The sequence below is a fragment of the Hyperolius riggenbachi genome, chromosome 7 (genome assembly GCF_040937935.1).
Source record: "Hyperolius riggenbachi isolate aHypRig1 chromosome 7, aHypRig1.pri, whole genome shotgun sequence".
Lineage (NCBI taxonomy): Eukaryota > Metazoa > Chordata > Amphibia > Anura > Hyperoliidae > Hyperolius > Hyperolius riggenbachi.
The window spans coordinates 144658055-144675489 of NC_090652.1; the positions used below are offsets into that span (position 1 = coordinate 144658055).

Here is a 17435-nt window from a genome sequence, read left to right on the forward strand (position 1 = left end):
CATGCCATATGGTCAACAGCCTCATTACTCTATGCCTCCACCTCAGCGCCCTGATCAAGGTAGTAGGTTTCATACATCATTTATACATAGTGACTCTTCAGTGTACACTGATTTAACATCTCACAGCCAGCCACAAACAACTGCTGAATCAGTTACACCTGCTTTCAATTATGGCCCTGGTAGTATGTGTGATTTGCTATCACAACATGACTAGTACTTTTTTTTAAGCACTTTTATATTTTGTGTTATGTTTACATTTTTTGCTTAATTTACATTACCTCAATGTTATGAGGAGTTGTTCTGTTGGTGTGATTGCTAGGCGAAAGTTAGTGTCTTGGCGTTGAAGGGCATCCTTCAGTTTGGCCAAAAGGACATCAAAACTGGAAAAAAATAGCATGCTTATGTTATGATATAATGCTGTTTGTTATATAAACATTTTTCATTTGTGGCATATTGCTTTTGTGGATGAAAACCAAGTATGGTCACCACATGTCCAATATCATATTTGGGCAGAAGAACAAACAATTAAAGCCAAAAATGTGGTTCAAACATTGCTTCATTACTGTGTCCCAGATGGTGATTGTTGCCTGACATTCATATACTGAATTAAGTATGCTCCAGGAGTATGTAAGGTCATATTATGCTCCAAATCATATGTGTAAACAATGGATATATACTATAGTACTTACTGGTTTCAGGAAATGAGCTGGAGGCCTTATGCAGTGAATGCATAACACACCAGGAACAAGTATAACGGTAAAACTCAGAAAAGGGGTGGAGGGCGCTAATTTGGGATCCCCTTGGGGTAATTTTTCACCCACTGCTAACCAGTACAGTGTGGGCACCCACCTTTCCACTACAAAAATTAAATTAACTAAAAGCAAAAAACAGGTTGCGCAGGGTATATATAATCCTTATGTCTATACCTATGTAATAATAGTCTTCTGACCTCCTTATACACATATACATAAAAGAAATTTATTGTTCATAATTTACATATAAAACATTAACAAGAAAGCTTTCTTATACTATATTGCATAACCTTATATATTTCTTAGTTGTATTATTCAGTATTAATATACTTGCTTACTGTAGAAATCTAATATAGCATTTATAGCACACTAATCTGTGGCCTGACATCTAATGCTGCAATATATCTATCATTTACCTGATCTACTGTAAAATGTATACAGTAGTGTATGGTCAGCATCGATCCAACATAGACAAACAGGAGTCTGCTGAAGGACAAGAAACTTGTCTGGATGCTGCCTCAAATTTCTATACAGGGTCCTAAATTGACCCTTCCGGCGCCGCTGTTGTAGCATGGGTTGCACCCGGTATCTCCGTGTCCTTGGCCTACGTCTCATATATGCTGCTACACAAAGCAATAACAGCACATCAGGAAACATTTTCAAAAACAAGTAACTCTTCTCTCAAAAACACAGTGTCACCTCTCCTCAACTAACCCACAATGTTGTGAAGGACCCCACCCTTTTTATATTGGTGATTTGACTTCAATTGCTCAATGTGCTTCACATGTGTCATCAATATATCTCACTTTAACCCTTTGTTTAAGGTATTTCAACCTCTTTACATGAAATATGCAAAACGCTACCAAAAACGCTATCAAAAACGCACGCAAAAAACCCAAAACGCGTCATAAAAATAAGAAAAAGCGTTTCAAAAAACGCTAGCGTATTGCGGATCTGCTAGCGTTTTTTGGTGTGCACCAGGCCTGACATCTAATGCTGCAACATATCTATCATTTACCTGATCTACTCTAAAATGTATACAGTAGTGTATGGCCAGCATCGATCCAACATAGACAAACAGGAGTCTGCTGAAGGACATGTACATTTTAGAGCTTTCTTTGTCATGAAGAAAAAGATTTGTCTCTTTACAGTACTGATTATTACACTGAGATCAAAATACAACAAAATCACAGCACAGGGTTGCCTATTTTCCAGTCTAATATCACTGTAAAACCACTGATACTGAAAAAGTTTTTATTCTGAGTGTATTATGGTATTATGCAGCTGCACAATCGATTTATATATTTTCAAAGATTGCCATCTGGTGGCTTAATTCGTTACTTCAAATTTAGTACAGACATGACTGTGAGAAGTTACTTCATAAAATCAGTAAAGACATGCAAAAAAAACTCTAAAAATGAGGGACTAATCCCAGCAGAGACACCAGGGGCCAACCAAAGGACCAAATTTTAGCACAAAAATATGCTTTAAACACAATGGGCTTGATTCACTAAAGCATGATAACTCAGTTATCACGTGTAAAGGCTTTGCACGTGCAATGTATCTTTATCACGTGCTAAGTATCATTATCACGTGCTAAGTATCATTATCTAATGATTAGGCCTGAACGATTTTAGGAAAAGATTGAATCACACGATTTTTGTCAGAAATTGCGATTTCGATTCAATCCATGATTTTCTTCAAATCAAGCTTTATCACTAATTTTACAATGTGCACAGTAACATGTGCAAACATGCACTGACAGAAAATGACATTATACTATCAAACTGATAGTATGATGTCATTTTCTGTCATGTTTGTAAATGTTACTGCATTATGTGAATTTATCTATTAATCTAAAATGCAATTATGAGCAGAAGCCATGGCACACATTTCACGAGTTTTGAAAGCACTAGGAGCAGGAGCTATTGGTGACTCTTACCATCTTTGGGTGTAGGGGAACAGCTTGTACTTTCACAACTACAATAAGTTTGTGTGAGCAGAGTCCTTCCTTCGCTTTCTGAGAGTCTCTGCAGGCCTGTCAATCATGCTTTGCTTTGGCCAGTTATCAAGCTTAGCCTGTCCTGCAAACACAATTATGCCTTTGCAAAAATTCACAGTGCCCCACTGCAGATAGCAGCTTTGCAGAATAGTCAGTCACAGCACAGCCATCAGCATTATCACGCTGACACGCTGTGCAAAGGAGGTGGAGGCTGTGCAGAAACTGTTGAGTGACAGGCTAACAGGCGGAGTCTGCAGTCCGTGATACTACTATTGATGGACAGGGGAGACTTTGCCCGCCCAGCTAGTGATATGGACTCAGGAGGAGATTGAGAGCCTGTGGGCGGAGTCTGCCATCCGCCCAGCCAATGCCATGGAAGCGCTGGGAGGAGTGAGCCGCCGCAAGAGTGAGAGCATCTGGGCGGAGTCTGCTGGCCGCTCATCTGATGCTGCGCCACTGCAGTCAGTGTACAAGTTGGGTAGAGTGTGAGCTGCCTCCATCGCCGCAAGGGACCGCTGACCCTCCGCTGCACAGAGCGGCGAGCTGTGCATAGCGGGAGAGGTGACTGCCTGCAGAGGGGGATGAAATCGCCACTATGACGATCACGGAATCGTCGTTTCCGTGATCGCGATTTCGATCCCCAAACGATTTATCGTTCAGGCCTACTAATGATACTTAGCATGTGATAATTATACTTAGCACATGATATCAAGTGCAAAGCGGCTTATCACTGCGGTGCTAAGGGTTAGCACGCTTTAGTGAATCAAGCCCTACGTCTGCAGAGTCAGTTATTATATAAAGGTCTATCTCCAATGGTACCAGGATAATCCTATGAGATCGACGACTGATCAATATTATTTAATCCAGATTTCTGGCAGTCTACTGGAATATGCCCAGAAGGGGGAGCGCAAACAAGAGGAAGCAAGATGCATACAAAGCTGTTTACAGTTGTGTGGGTTTCAACCCAATTGCAGCTGCTTATAATGAAATTTAACCTCCTTAGCGGTAACCCCAAGTCAGGCTCAGGATGGAAATCCACAGCTCAGAGCAGTAATCCCGAGTTGGATCCATCTTAGGTGTGTAATGTGCAGGGCTACTGCAGATCTATCAAGCGGTATGATTTTTAGGGTCTGAAAGCTTGTGAAAAAATTGCACCGCTTTTGGAAAAAAAATCTAGAAATAATCATACCGCTGGTTAACCACACAAAGGTTTCTATTCCAAACGCATTATGGCAAGGTGCTGTAAACATAAATGTTCTATCAAGCCAATCGCAGTTGTGGGATAATGTAAACAGGTCATGCAAGATGCATAGAAACAAAGCAGAACAGTTCCAGTTGATTCGTTTGCAATGTATTGAAAGCAGCCATGCAAATTATATGCAAGGCAGATAAATGCACCGTAGATGTTCCATCATCCAAGTCACAGTTGTGGGATGGTCTAAAGCATTCATAAGGCAGTGTTGAAAAAACTCCAGATTCAGAGATGAAGTTAAATGCAGAGTATGCATAATGTTGCAAGCAGACAGGTTACAGTGGGATGCGGAAATTTGGGCAACCTTGTTAATCGTCATGATTTTCCAGTATAAATTGTTGGTTTTTACGATAAAAAATGTCAGTTAAATATATCATATAGGAGACACACACCGTGATATTTGAGAAGTGAAATGAAGTTTATTGGATTTACAGAAAGTGTGCAATAATTGTTTAAACAAAATTAGGCAGGTGCATAAATTTAGGCACCACAAAAAATAGATGAAATCAATATTTGGTAGATTCTTCTTTTGTAGAAATTACAGCCTCTAAACGCTTCCTGTAGGTTCCAATGAGAGTCTGGATTCTGGTTGAAGGTATTTTGGACCATTCCTTTCAATAAAACATCTCTAGTTCATTCAGGTTTGATGGCTTTCCAGCATGGACAGCTCTCTTTAACTCACACCACAGATTTTCAATTATATTCAGGTCTGGGGACTGAGATGGCCATTCCAGAACGTTGTTCTTGTTCCTCTGCATGAATGCCTTAGTGGATTTTGAACAGTGTTTAAGGTCGTTCTCTTGTTGAAAGATCTAGCCCCGATGCAGCTTCAGCTTTGTCACTGATTCCGGGACATTGGTCTCCAGAACCTGACGAGTGGAAACCATGCGTCCCTCAACTTTGACAAAATTCCTAGTCCCTGCACTGGCCACACAGCCCCACAGCATGATGGACCCACCACCATATTTTACTGTAGGTAGCAGGTGTTTTTCTTGAAATGTGGTGTACTTTTTCCTCCATGCATAACGCACCTTATTCCAAAATGAAGCTGGCTTGTCCAAATGTGCTTTAGCATACCTCAAGCGACTCTGTTTGTGATGTGGGCGGAGAAAAGGCTTCCTCAGCATCACTCTTGCATACAGCATCTCCTTATGTAAAGTGTGCCAAATGGTTGAACGATGCACAGTGACTCCATCTGCAGCAAGATGATGTTGTAGGTCTTTGGTGCTGGTCCGTGGGTTGACTCTGACTATTCTCACCATTCGTTGCTTCTGTCTATCCAAGATTTTTCTTGGTCTGCCACTTCAAGCCTTAACTTGAACTGAGCCTATGGTCTTCCATTTCCTCAATATGTTCCTAACTGTGGAAACAGCTGAAATCTCTGAGACAGCTTTCTGTATCCTTCCCCTAAACCATGATGGTGAACAATCTTTGTCTCCAGGTCATTTGCGAGTTGTTTTGAGACCCCCATGTTGCTACTCTTTAGAGAAAATTAAAAGAGGAGGGCAACTTACAATTGACCCCCTTAAATACTCTTTCCCATAATTGGATTCACCTGTTTATGTAGGTCAGGGGTCACTGAGCTTACCAAGCCAATTTGAGTTCCAATTTGTTCTAAAGGTTTTGGAATCAATAAAATGCCTAATTTTATTTAAACAATTATTGCACACTTTACGTAAATCCAATAAACTTAATTTCACTTCTCAAATATCACTGTGTCTGTCTCCTATATGATATATTTAACTGACATTTTTTATCTTAACAACCAAAAATTTATACAGGAAAGAGGAGCTGTCAGCCATACTATCTCAGGGAAAAAAACAAATATATAAGTAGATAAATACTTGCACTACTTACATAATAGATGTATTGCACTTTCCACGTTATGATTCCTGTGAATTTTATAAAGGAAAAGTAGAGAATCCTATTCTAGACAGGTTTCCATATTTACTGTGGCTATTTTGAAGCCAGTCGTAATGTAATATCTTCCCTTAGTCTCCTCTGCCTGATTTGCCCGCCCTTCACTATAGAAAGTGCATTGTTTCAGCCTGAGAAATGTTGGCCAATCAGAGAGAAACAGAGGTGTGGGAGGGGAAAACAGGAGGGAAAGAGGCTTCAGCCAATCAGGCTGCATTAGTTAAGTCTGAGGGGAAGTAGAGAAGCAAAAAAAGACAACCCAGCATGCCCTGCAACTTCTCTTTTGTGTACCAAATTTTCTATGTACCAAATAAGAGTCATGTAAACTGGGGAATGATAATTTATCAACAAGAAAAGTAATAGTGATTTTAACTTTTAGATTGCCTGATTAGCATCCTTATTACTTGTTTACCAGATAAAAATAAAGAATTGGTTTTTGATTTTATGGCCACACAGCCACACAGCATGATGGACCCACCACCGACAGTTACTCTTTAACAAGGTTGCCTAAACTTTCGCATTCCACTGTATGTGCAAAGTAGTTTGTGAAAATGTAGCGCTATTGTGGGCCGCAACGCGTAGAAAAATACGTGTTGCCACATTACGAACACATAGATATGCGGCAACGCATAATTTTGTACCGGTTGCAGCCCGCAATAGCGCTAATTACAGTTGGGAATGCGGAAAAAGCTACGCGTGGCCAGACCTGACGGGCCTGTCGGGAAAAACGAAACTTTCTGGCAGCGGGAACCAGAGGATTAGTGAGTGGCTGCGAGGGCACAGGACTGCTGCAGGGGGCTGGTAGAAGCCCCAGGTGAGTAAAACTCTTTTTTTTTTCTGGATTAAGTGTCTCTTTAACCAGTACACAGTATCCAGCCACCACTGCTCAGGTGAAAGCTAAGAATAAACAACTTCCCTCATAATATAGAATCTGCCAATCTGCAGTTCAGGAGGTACAGACAATCAGAAACAATCATGTGTTCACAAATGGCTGCGAGGGCACAGGACTGCTGCAGGGGGCTGGTAGAAGCCCCAGGTGAGTAAAACTCTTTTTTTTTCTGACATAAGGTTCACATTAAGGGTTCAGCCTCCGACACAAGAGACCAGGGTTTGAATCTTGGCTCTTCCTGTTCAGTAAGCTAGTACCTATTCAGTAAGGAGACCTTGGACAAGACTCATAACACTGCTAATGCCTACCAAGAGTGCCCAAATGGCTGCAGCTCTTGCGCTTTGAATCTGCCAGGAGAAAAGCACAATATAAATGTTCTGTGCCTTGTCTGAACAGAGATTCTCCAGTTAGCAATACAAACAGATAAGCATCAGAAAGATGAAAAAAGACATTATAGTGAAAATATAAAAACATTCTAATAAATAATTATGCCTACTATCATGTTTTACTTAACAATTCTTTACTGATGGGAAATCAAGTTCCCAACTAACTTTTGGACGAGTAATAAAAGTATGCATTGCATATTCCCCCGTGAGGCTGTGGCAATTGTTTATTAGGGAATGAAGACAGCAGCTTCTATATTCCTCTCACTACAGGTTCCCTTTAACACACCCCAGCTCATCCCACAACCATTGCGGCTATGCATTATTTTAGGTGCCCGGCATGCAAAGAGATGGTGTTGCAGAGCTGCAGTCTGCAGGTAGGCAGGTAATGGACATTGGACAACTACGGGCACCCGGTCTCAGAAGTAACAGCTGTGGAGGGGCGATTTAGATGCCATTTCAGCATATTTAAAAATGTAGGTAGCTGTGCTTTTCACCTGCAACCCTCCATTTTTCCTGAAAAGCACATTAAGGTGGACATTATAAAATGTCATCTCTAAGCTGATACTTTACTTACCTTACTTTACTTAAATTATTTTTTTTTCTTACTGGCTATCCCAGATTGGTCAAACATTACTATCCCACTTTGGTCCTCGTTGGCCCTGTGTCAACTGCCTACCTATCTGCCAGAAACCTTTAGCACCTATTTAGGTTGCTCCCAAAACAGTGAAGTCTGATCTTGCCTTGACCCCCTTGTCCAATGAAAAATCTAAATGGCAAATCAGTCTTTGCATGTGCTGTGGACTGTGGGACACAGCCTTTTAAATTGCCCAGTTTCACCTTCCAGTAAGGACCTTTTCTTGATGACCTCCAGTCTATGTATCCTCTCATATCATTGTTGTTACAGATCTCAATAACTACTGAGTGCACAAATACTTATTTTATATACAGTATGTCGCCCTGGCCCACCAACTCTACTTTCCTCTCAGATCCCCAATGGTTCTGTCAACAATTCTGAACAAGAGACATGAGACTTTTGCATAACTCATCTCTGTCAACACAGTAAAAACTGTAACGAAGATTTATAATAATAGTAAGGTAGCTGGGGCTACAAGCAAATGGCCACCGATGTACAAAAATGCGGACATCGGCAGCCATTTTTCTGTAGCCCTGCTCTAACTATCAGCAGCGAGGGAGGCAGAATGGAGCAGCGAGGTGAGAGACAGAGCAGGGTGCTGAAAAGTGACATCAGCGCTGGAACATGAAGCTGGTGAGTTAGCTGCCAGTACATGCTACCGGGGGCACCTACTCCTAGCTATCTATCCTGCGGGCACCTACTCCTAGCTATCTATCCTGCGGGCACCTACTCCTATCTGTCCTGTGGGCACCTACTCCTAGTTATCTTTCCTGAGGGCACCTACTCCTAGCTATTTATCCTGAGGGCACCTACTTCTAGCTATCTATCCTGCGGACACCTACTCCTATCTGTCCTGTGGGCACCTACTCCTAGCTAACTTTCCTGAGGGCAGTGACATCAGCGCTGGAACATGAAGCTGGTGAGTTAGCTGCCAGCACATGCTACTGGGGGCACTTACTCCTAGCTATCTATCCTGCGGGCACCTACTCCTAGCTATCTATCCTGCGGACACCTACTCCTATCTGTCCTGTGGGCACCTACTCCTAGCTATCTTTCCTGAGGGCAGTGACATCAGCGCTGGAACATGAAGCTGGTGAGTTAGCTGCCAGCACATGCTACTGGGGGCACCTACTCCTAGCTATCTATCCTGAGGGCACCTACTCCTAGCTATTTATCCTGAGAGCACCTACTTATAGCTATCTATCCTGAGGGCACCTACTCCTAGCTATCTATCCTGAGGGCACCTACCCCTGGCTTCCTATGAGGGCACCTACTCCTGGCTACCTATACTGAGAGCACCTACACCTGGCTACCTATACTGAGGGCACCCACACCTGGCTACCTGTACTGAGGGCACCTACTCCTAGCTACCTGTACTGAGGGCACCTACTCCTAGCTACCTGTGCTGGGGGCACCTACTCCTGGATACCTGTGCTGAGGGCACCTACGTCTGGCTACCTGTGCTGAGGGCACCTACGTCTGGCTACCTGTACTGAGGGCACCTACGCCCGGCTACCTATACTGAGGGCACCTACGCCTGGCTACCTATACTAAGGGCACCTATACCTTGCTACCTACCGGTACCTATACTGAGTCTGAGGGCGTTTTGAGGGGAAGACAGCGGCCAGGGGTGGCGTCACAAGGCCGATTCCCACAAGATTTCATGCTACAATCGATCGGGAATTGGCCTGCAGTTTATGGCGGCCAACAGATCTCTTTCCAATTAGATTTGATCAGAGAGAGATCTGTCTGTTGGAGATCTGCCGCTAAAATTGCTAGATGTATGGGTACCTTTTGTTTTTACAGATCCATAAGAGTTATTTACGGACCACACAGACAGCCCCTGTGGCTGGGTTCACACTGGTCCAGATTCATAACAGTGCGTTCACAATGAATTTGCATAGGATATGCAGTGGGTCATGCAGTGTCCAAAGGCCTTGTTCACATACGTACAAATGTGCATCCAGTGCGTTGCTGCTGCACCCTTCTAGTGACAGTTCGTTTGGTTGAAAAAAGACATCTGTAACAAGTTCAACCAAAAAAAAAAAAGAAAAACTGTCCTAAAACCGCACATATCCCAGTTGATCCACTTAAAGGAAACACTTTGGCACAAAATAAACATATCCCCCGATAGATTGTACAAAATAAATACTATGCCTGGTATTTTTTGCCGCTCTGGTGTGCCGTCTTTTGTGTTTTTTTACTAAAACTCTATGCAAAACACAGTAAATAACCATTTCTAAAAACCTCTTATGACTAAAAAATATAGATTAAAAAAAAACAAACATTTTTTAATATGCCCTTACATTTGCAGACACCAGCGGCTCCTCCCATCTCATCACAGCTCTCTGTGATGCTGCAAGTACTATACAGAACAGGAAAGCAGAGCCAGAAGGGGCAGGCTTGGGCTTGAAAATACATCAGAGAATACAGACTCAGCTATAATGATTCCTGAGCAACGCCAGACTGAATGCCTATTCGGGTATTTTATCAGGGCTGATAACAAGCAGGCTGAACAGTGAAGGATAAGAGAGCAGGGTCAGGGGAGGACTGGCCAGGGGGGAAGGGGGGAAATTTCCCCCCAGGCTGCCTCTCATTTAATGATTTAGGGCTGGTACAGTGCCTGGTAAATGTTTTTGTATATAAGGCAATGTGAACCACTAGGCTGGCCGAGGAAAATCAATGCCTAATTACAGAGTAATTAGAGGGTGGGCAAGTTGGTAAATATAAACAGCATGATGCAGAGCAGAGGCTTGCCTGCAGGGTCCATGGGAAAATATCTGTCTGATTTCGGGTGGAAATTGGTTGAAAGTATCGATCTGAGATGCTGGGAAATCTCGGGCTGATGTGGTCGATCCACTGCGATAATCACAAACAATGAACGCGACGGAAACTCTGGCCGTTGTAACTCAAAATGTTTTATGTGCCCCCCTCCATTGCCAGTGCATTATTCTTTACCTGTCACGCTGTCCCTCATGTGTCCTTACTGTATTTCCCATGTGAATTTTGGCATACGTGTGTGATGTAATTTGGGCCCGGGCTGCCGTGAAAATGGGCCTCCAGTTTGTGTTTTCCCTCCAGGCCAAAGGGTCCCAGTCCTCCCCTGAGCAGGGTAGCTGTTTTCTCTAATGTTCCTACTGATATATATGGTAAAATACATAAGGGTGCTTCGTCTCTGGTTCACTTTAAAAGGGAAAAATTCCTCCCTGACTCCAGATGACAGTCAGATAAATACCTGGATCAACTCTCCTGGGAATTACCTAGTAATTGTGGCCATGGAGGCCCTTAAATGCAAGTAAAGCATCCAAGCCCTCTTTAATTTCAGATATAAAGTTTGCCATAACTACTTCCTGAGGTAAAATATTGAAGATTTTAACCCCTCTCAGTATGAAGGACCCTCTTCTAAATAGATGGCAAAAACGTTTGTTCCTCCACACGCAGATCATGTCTCCTTGTCTGTTGTACAATCCTAGGGACAGAAAAGTAATCTGCCAAGCTTTTGTTTTGCCTTCTGACCTATTTAGACATGTTAAAAAGGTCATCTCTCAGTCACCTTGTTTCTCGGCATTCAGTGGCGTAGCTAAGGAGCTTTGGGCCCCAGTGTACGTTTTTCATTGGGCCTCACCAGCACTCGATACATAACAATTCATATGATGCAACAAAACCTGCCAAGGACACCCACAGTATGAGAGGTGTACGCTGAGGAGGGGAGGTTTGTTAATGATTGAATGAGGGCCACGGGGCAGTCGCATCCTCTGCACCCCCTATTGCTATGCCATTGTTAGCATTGTATACGGTTACTTGATTTGTTATCAACCAGTATTCCCAAATCCTTCTCAAAATCTGAAGTTCCCAGCGATATGCTATTTATTTTAAATGGTGCACTACCATTGGTATGTCCAAGGTGAATGACTTTACATTTATCAACATTAAATGTCATCTGCCATGTGCCTGCCCATATAGCCATGTTGTCAAGATCCTGTTGTCATATGTGACATATGACAACAGGATCTTGACAACATCATTCTTAGTGTTGACAATTCTGCATAATTCTGCAAATATGGCTACATTATTCTGTATTCTGTCAATCAAATCAATAATAAATACATTGAAAAGAATTGGGCTAAGTATTGACCCTTGCGGTACCTCACTGCTAACAGTTACCAATTTTTAGTATGTTCTGTTTATCACTACTTTTTGCCTTTTATCCCTTAAAGTGAACCTCCGGACTAAAAATCGACTCAGCAGCACTGAAAGGGCATGGTGTTTCTTTAACAGTTTTACAGCATCAGAACTTTGTTTCTCTTATACAAACCTCATTTTTAGCTGCACAGAAGAAAACTGCCCGGGCATTTTTCCCCTAATACTGTGCAAAGCATGATGGGATTTCTGATGTTGTTGTTCTCGTTCTGCTGTTTTGGTGCAATTTTTTTTTTTTACATTTTGAATTTGACATTTGAAGCCTAGCGCATGCAGCTGGGAGAGGGTGATCTGGACACAAGACAGGAATTGTGTCTTATGCACCCTGTCACCTCCTTTCAACCAAAAAGATGGCTGCCCAGATAACAAAGATGGCAGCCCCAATGAATCACAAACATTTGCCTGTTCTTTTAAAACAGGGTGGGTAAAAAATTATATTACCTATCTATTCGAATTAACATAACTAATGTAACTTAATGACAGTATGTTTGTTTAGGCTGAAGTTCCCCTTTAAAGTGGATCCGAGATAAACTTTTACTCATTGCATATAATTTCATATAGTTTATAGGGCATTCTTCAAGCCAAATACTTTTTTGTTTTAATACTCTAATTCCCTATAAACTAAACAAGCCTCGCCCACAGCTTTTCAGAGTGCCTTGGTATTTTCAGACAGTAGCAAGGGTTTATGGGAGCTCAGGCTGGGCAGGAGGAGGGGGAGGTGTTACTAGCCAGAGATTTCAGAGGCAGAGGGGAGATTGGAAGAGGAGGAGGAATTAGGTTTTCACAGGCTGAGTGCTGGAGATACAGATCAGCTTGCCTGTGTGTAATGTTTACAAACAACATGACTGCTGTCATTGTATCACAGGAAGAAATAATCATATTCTGTTGAAGCTGTTTGCAGTTAGATTTGCTGTGTAAACTATCTAAACTTTAGATAAGATATATAGACAAGTTACTTGTTATAGTTAGTTTTTTTTTTATCTCGGATCCGCTTTAACCAGTTCTCTACCCACATACACACATTTTCTCCTAGTCCCTGTATCCTAAACTTCTGCATCAGGCTATTGTGGAGAACAGTGTCAAAAGCATTTGCAAAGTCATCTATTTCCCAAAATCTAAATTTTAATTCACCACTTCATAAAAGTTGAACATGTTTGTGAGACAGGACCTGTCTTTAGTAAAACCATTCTGCCTAACTGAAATAAGATTATTTTGTGCTACATAATTTTGTAGAGTAACCCTTAGGATACCTTTAAACAATGTACACACAACTTGATGTTAAGCTTCTGATCCACCTGTCCACATCACCAGAGGTGCCAGAAAACAGGTGAGTAATAAAGTGCAGGAACATTTACAGCAACCAACATAATAAGAATGGACACTGTATGTTCTTATTGGCTTTTCCTGTTTCCGTTTGCATCTGTGGCGTCAATTATCTAAACCCTCACTGTATCACAATGTGACCACTATGTCAAATAATCTGAACAAAAGAGAAAGAATGGACCCTATAATGACCGCACCACAAGGATTATAGGAAAATACAAAAATCGCCTTTATTGAACCATACAATGATTAAAACCATAAAACAATAGCACAATGTGATCTGCCCTCAATGGTCAATAGTATGAATATATACATGAAATGAGAATACATAAATAAATAAATGACGTCCAGCTGGCAGCACCAGTAAACAATAAGTGAGTAATGGGAGAGAGGGACAATGGATGACCCAGTGGGAGGGATGGGGTATGGCCGGAGCCTGGCAGCAAATTGGGACCAGTGTGACAGATAGATGTGGATGGGATGAATGACGGGTGGCCCTGTCGAGGGATGTGGCCCAAAGGTGAGTGATGAATGGTGGACACAGACAGGCAAGAAGGAAATAAGGTGAACGGTGCTCAGAAGAAATTAAAGCTGTCCACTAAGGTAGGTGGTAAAGCGTGCAGTCTGGAGCAACTATGATGATGGGAACTGGTGAAACAAAACAGTGAACCCCGAGAATAGGAGTTCGGAGTGGTGGAAGTGCACAGGCGAAGGAGCTTACCGGTGGATCTGGACGAGAGGGCGTGCGTGCAGGAGCCGTCGCGATTCGCCGCAAAAAGCGGCTTCTGCCCGGAAGAATCGCGACGGCTCCTGCACGCACGCCCTCCCATCATCATAGTTGCTCCAGACTGCACGCTTTACCACCTACCTTAGTGGACAGCTTTAATTTCTTCTGAGCACCGTTCACCTTATTTCCTTCTTGCCTGTCTGTGTCCACCATTCATCACTCACCTTTGGGCCACATCCCTCGACAGGGACACCCGTCATTCATCCCATCCACATCTATCTGTCACACTGGTCCCAATTTGCTGCCAGGCTCCGGCCATACCCCATCCCTCCCACTGGGTCATCCATTGTCCCTCTCTCCCATTACTCACTTATTGTTTACTGGTGCTGCCAGCTGGACGTCATTTATTTATTTATGTATTCTCATTTCATGTATATATTCATACTATTGACCATTGAGGGCAGATCACATTGTGCTATTGTTTTATGGTTTTAATCATTGTATGGTTCAATAAAGGCGATTTTTGTATTTTCCTATAATCCTTGTGGTGCGGTCATTATAGGGTCCATTCTTTCTCTTTTGTTCAGGATACAGTGTTCATTGGCCCTTTCTGCACACAGCTAATTTCAATTATTTAAGACATTTTTGCTCACTTATCAGCCTTTTTACTCTGCATTAGTGATGGTGCTTGTCCATTCTTTTGGCTTGTTACACTATGTCAAATAAGACCAAGGCATTTTTTTTTCAGTTTTCAGTACCCTTTTTTCCATAATTGGGGGAAAATTGAACACAGGTGTGTGATACATTAGATAGATTTTTCAAATGTTACAATCAGAAATTGTTTGTATTTCTCAAATTGAAAATAGATGTATAAAATTGTCTGTGTGTTTGTTATCCTTTTCACACTTTAAAGAGAATCTGTACTCTAATATTCTTACACTAAAAAGCATACCATTCTATTCCTTATTTACTCCTGTGCCCCTCGGTGCTGTTTCTGCCACTCTCTGCTGCAATCCTGGCTTGTAATTAACAGTTTTAGGCAGTGTTTACAAACAAACTAACCAGCTTGTGATAGGCTCACAGAAACAAAGTGTGTGAGTCATACAGAGTGTGCAGGGGGCCTGCAGAGGGTGTGTATCGCTTCTATCCAATCACAAGCAGCCCTGCACATTCCACACATTCAAGCCTTAGCCCGACAGAGGAAAGGAGATAAGATTTATTACAGAGACAGTGCAATTAGGAAAGGCTGCAGTAAGCCAGAACACATTAGAACAGGCATAGGAACTTATAGGATAGAAGAACTAAGGCTGAAAAATTTGTTACAGAGTCTCTTTAATAAACTTTGTCTTTAATAAAAAAAAACTGTACAGTGTGTGGTCACTTATAAGGACAACTGTAGCTAAAGGGATTTGCAGGCAGCCATATTTATTTCCTTTTAAGCAATACCAATTTCCTGGCTGTTCTGCTGATCCTCGGCCTCTAATACTTTTAGCCATAGACCCTAAACCAGCATGCAGCAGAACAGGTGGTTTTGACATTAGTGTCAGATCTGACAAGATTAGCTGCATGCTTGTTTCTGGTGTTATTCAGACACTACTGCAACCAAATAGATCAGCAGGGCTGCCAGGCAACTGGTATTGTTTAAAAGGAAATAAATATGGCAGCCTCCATAGTCCTCTTGCTACATCAGAGCCTCATTTAAAAACACAAAACAAAACTTACTTAAAAATAAGATTGCTCATTATTCCTTTGTGTTTATTAACGGTACTTGGGAATTGGCCTTCCTACTTGTTTTATGACTGTACTCAAATAACTTTGATATAGCGTTATCCGCAAGTTCATCATGACGCCTGGAGAGAGACTGCACTCTCGCCATACGTTTTGCTGTCCCTTCTGTCTTGTGCTGGGGATTGTTATTATTGTCCCTACAGAAGAAGCAGCTCCAGTTCGGTCACATGATCTGCCTCCTCTCTAGTCAGCTTGCTTCTCAGAGATAGTTATTTTCGTCCAGCTCAGCAGCCTCCTGACTCCTGAGATCGCACTCTGGTTGGATGAAGAAGGGGGAGGGCGTGGACTAAGCGGTGGTCGCAAGGGAAGAAGGGACTAGGCTGGAGTGACTGGAGGAAGTGATCCCTCACACTCAGGTACAATAGATGATTATCTATATACAAGATCAGTGGATGTGGAGTTTGGGTATCTTGTGTTAGCAGTCTGCAGTGCATCAGATCCCTCAGACTGGCTCAGTGACTATAGGACAGAGCATATATGATGCAATGAGCTATGGTAACTGATTAACAATATTTTAAATGCTTCACATCTGGGAACTCGTCAGAAATGTAGAGGGCTGTCAGTCTATCTTCTTCATTGTAAATAGTTGCAGTTACTGATATAATATAGTGATCATCTGCCTCTGAGTACTGAAATATTCAGGTACTCTCCCTGAAGAGAAAGGTAATCCCACTGTAGTTGTCCCCAGAACAGGTGTCCCCCTCCACTGCCTGTTCAGGGACAACTGCATTTCCTTCCTGCTGTGTCCGTGCACAACCAACTGGGGCAGCATCACAAACGTGTAATAATTCATGTTCTGTTGTCTCCCTCCTGTACTTTCCCCCTACCCAGAGAGTAACAGCTATTTGCTTGTATCTGACACACAAGCAAGTTATTCTGTCTTTGGAATTTAACTTGCATTTGTCAGATTAACCCCTTCTCATTCTGTGCTGCTTGCCACCTGACTGCATAATGCTGGTAACTGTAGGTTCAGCAGCATTATGTCACAGAGTCTCCTCTCTATAATGCGGTCTAGTGGCACCTCTCATTATCGGCACCCCTGGTGGAGTCAGGAGAGGCTGGATGCAACTGTACAATAGGATGAAGATTTTGGCAGTGCCAAGAGGTAACTATTCTGGCAAATTCCGCTACACATACTCTGCATATGGGTGGGGAGGCTACATAATACTTGGGGCACATCTAACTACCTATACTGAGGGGGGAGGGCTACCTAATACTAGGGGCACATCTGACTATCCATACTGGGGAGGGGGATACCTAATACTGAGAGCACATTTGGCTATCGTACTGGGGCCGCATCTGATTATACAGAGGATGGTGGCTACCTAATACTGGGGGAACATCTGACTATCCATACTAGGGAGGGGGCTACCTAACACTGAGCGCACATTTGGCTATCGTACTGGGGCCGCATCTGACTATACAGAGGAGGGTGGCTACCTAATACTGTGGGCACATCTGGCTATCCATACTAGGGAGGGGGCTACCTAACACTGAGAGCACATTTGGCTATCGTACTGGGGCCGCATCTGATTATACAGAGGAGGGTGGCTACCTAATACTGT

The 17435-nt window shown here is 42.6% G+C and overlaps 1 protein-coding gene across 4 annotated transcripts in view; it reads left to right on the plus strand.

The window, feature by feature from the left end:
- ERCC4 (ERCC excision repair 4, endonuclease catalytic subunit) overlaps nucleotides 1-17435 on the plus strand; it is a 162603-nt gene that overhangs the window by 51520 nt on the left and 93648 nt on the right. For 2 of the 4 annotated variants that reach the window (XM_068244715.1, XM_068244718.1), the window contains exon 1: nucleotides 16139-16226. The exons of 1 other annotated variant lie outside the window; for it this stretch is intronic. The gene's annotated coding sequence lies outside the window, so the exon portion shown is untranslated. Of the gene's footprint in view, nucleotides 1-16138; nucleotides 16227-16923; nucleotides 16976-17435 lie in introns of those variants that run through there. One more of the 4 variants, XM_068244716.1, reaches the window with a different exon arrangement.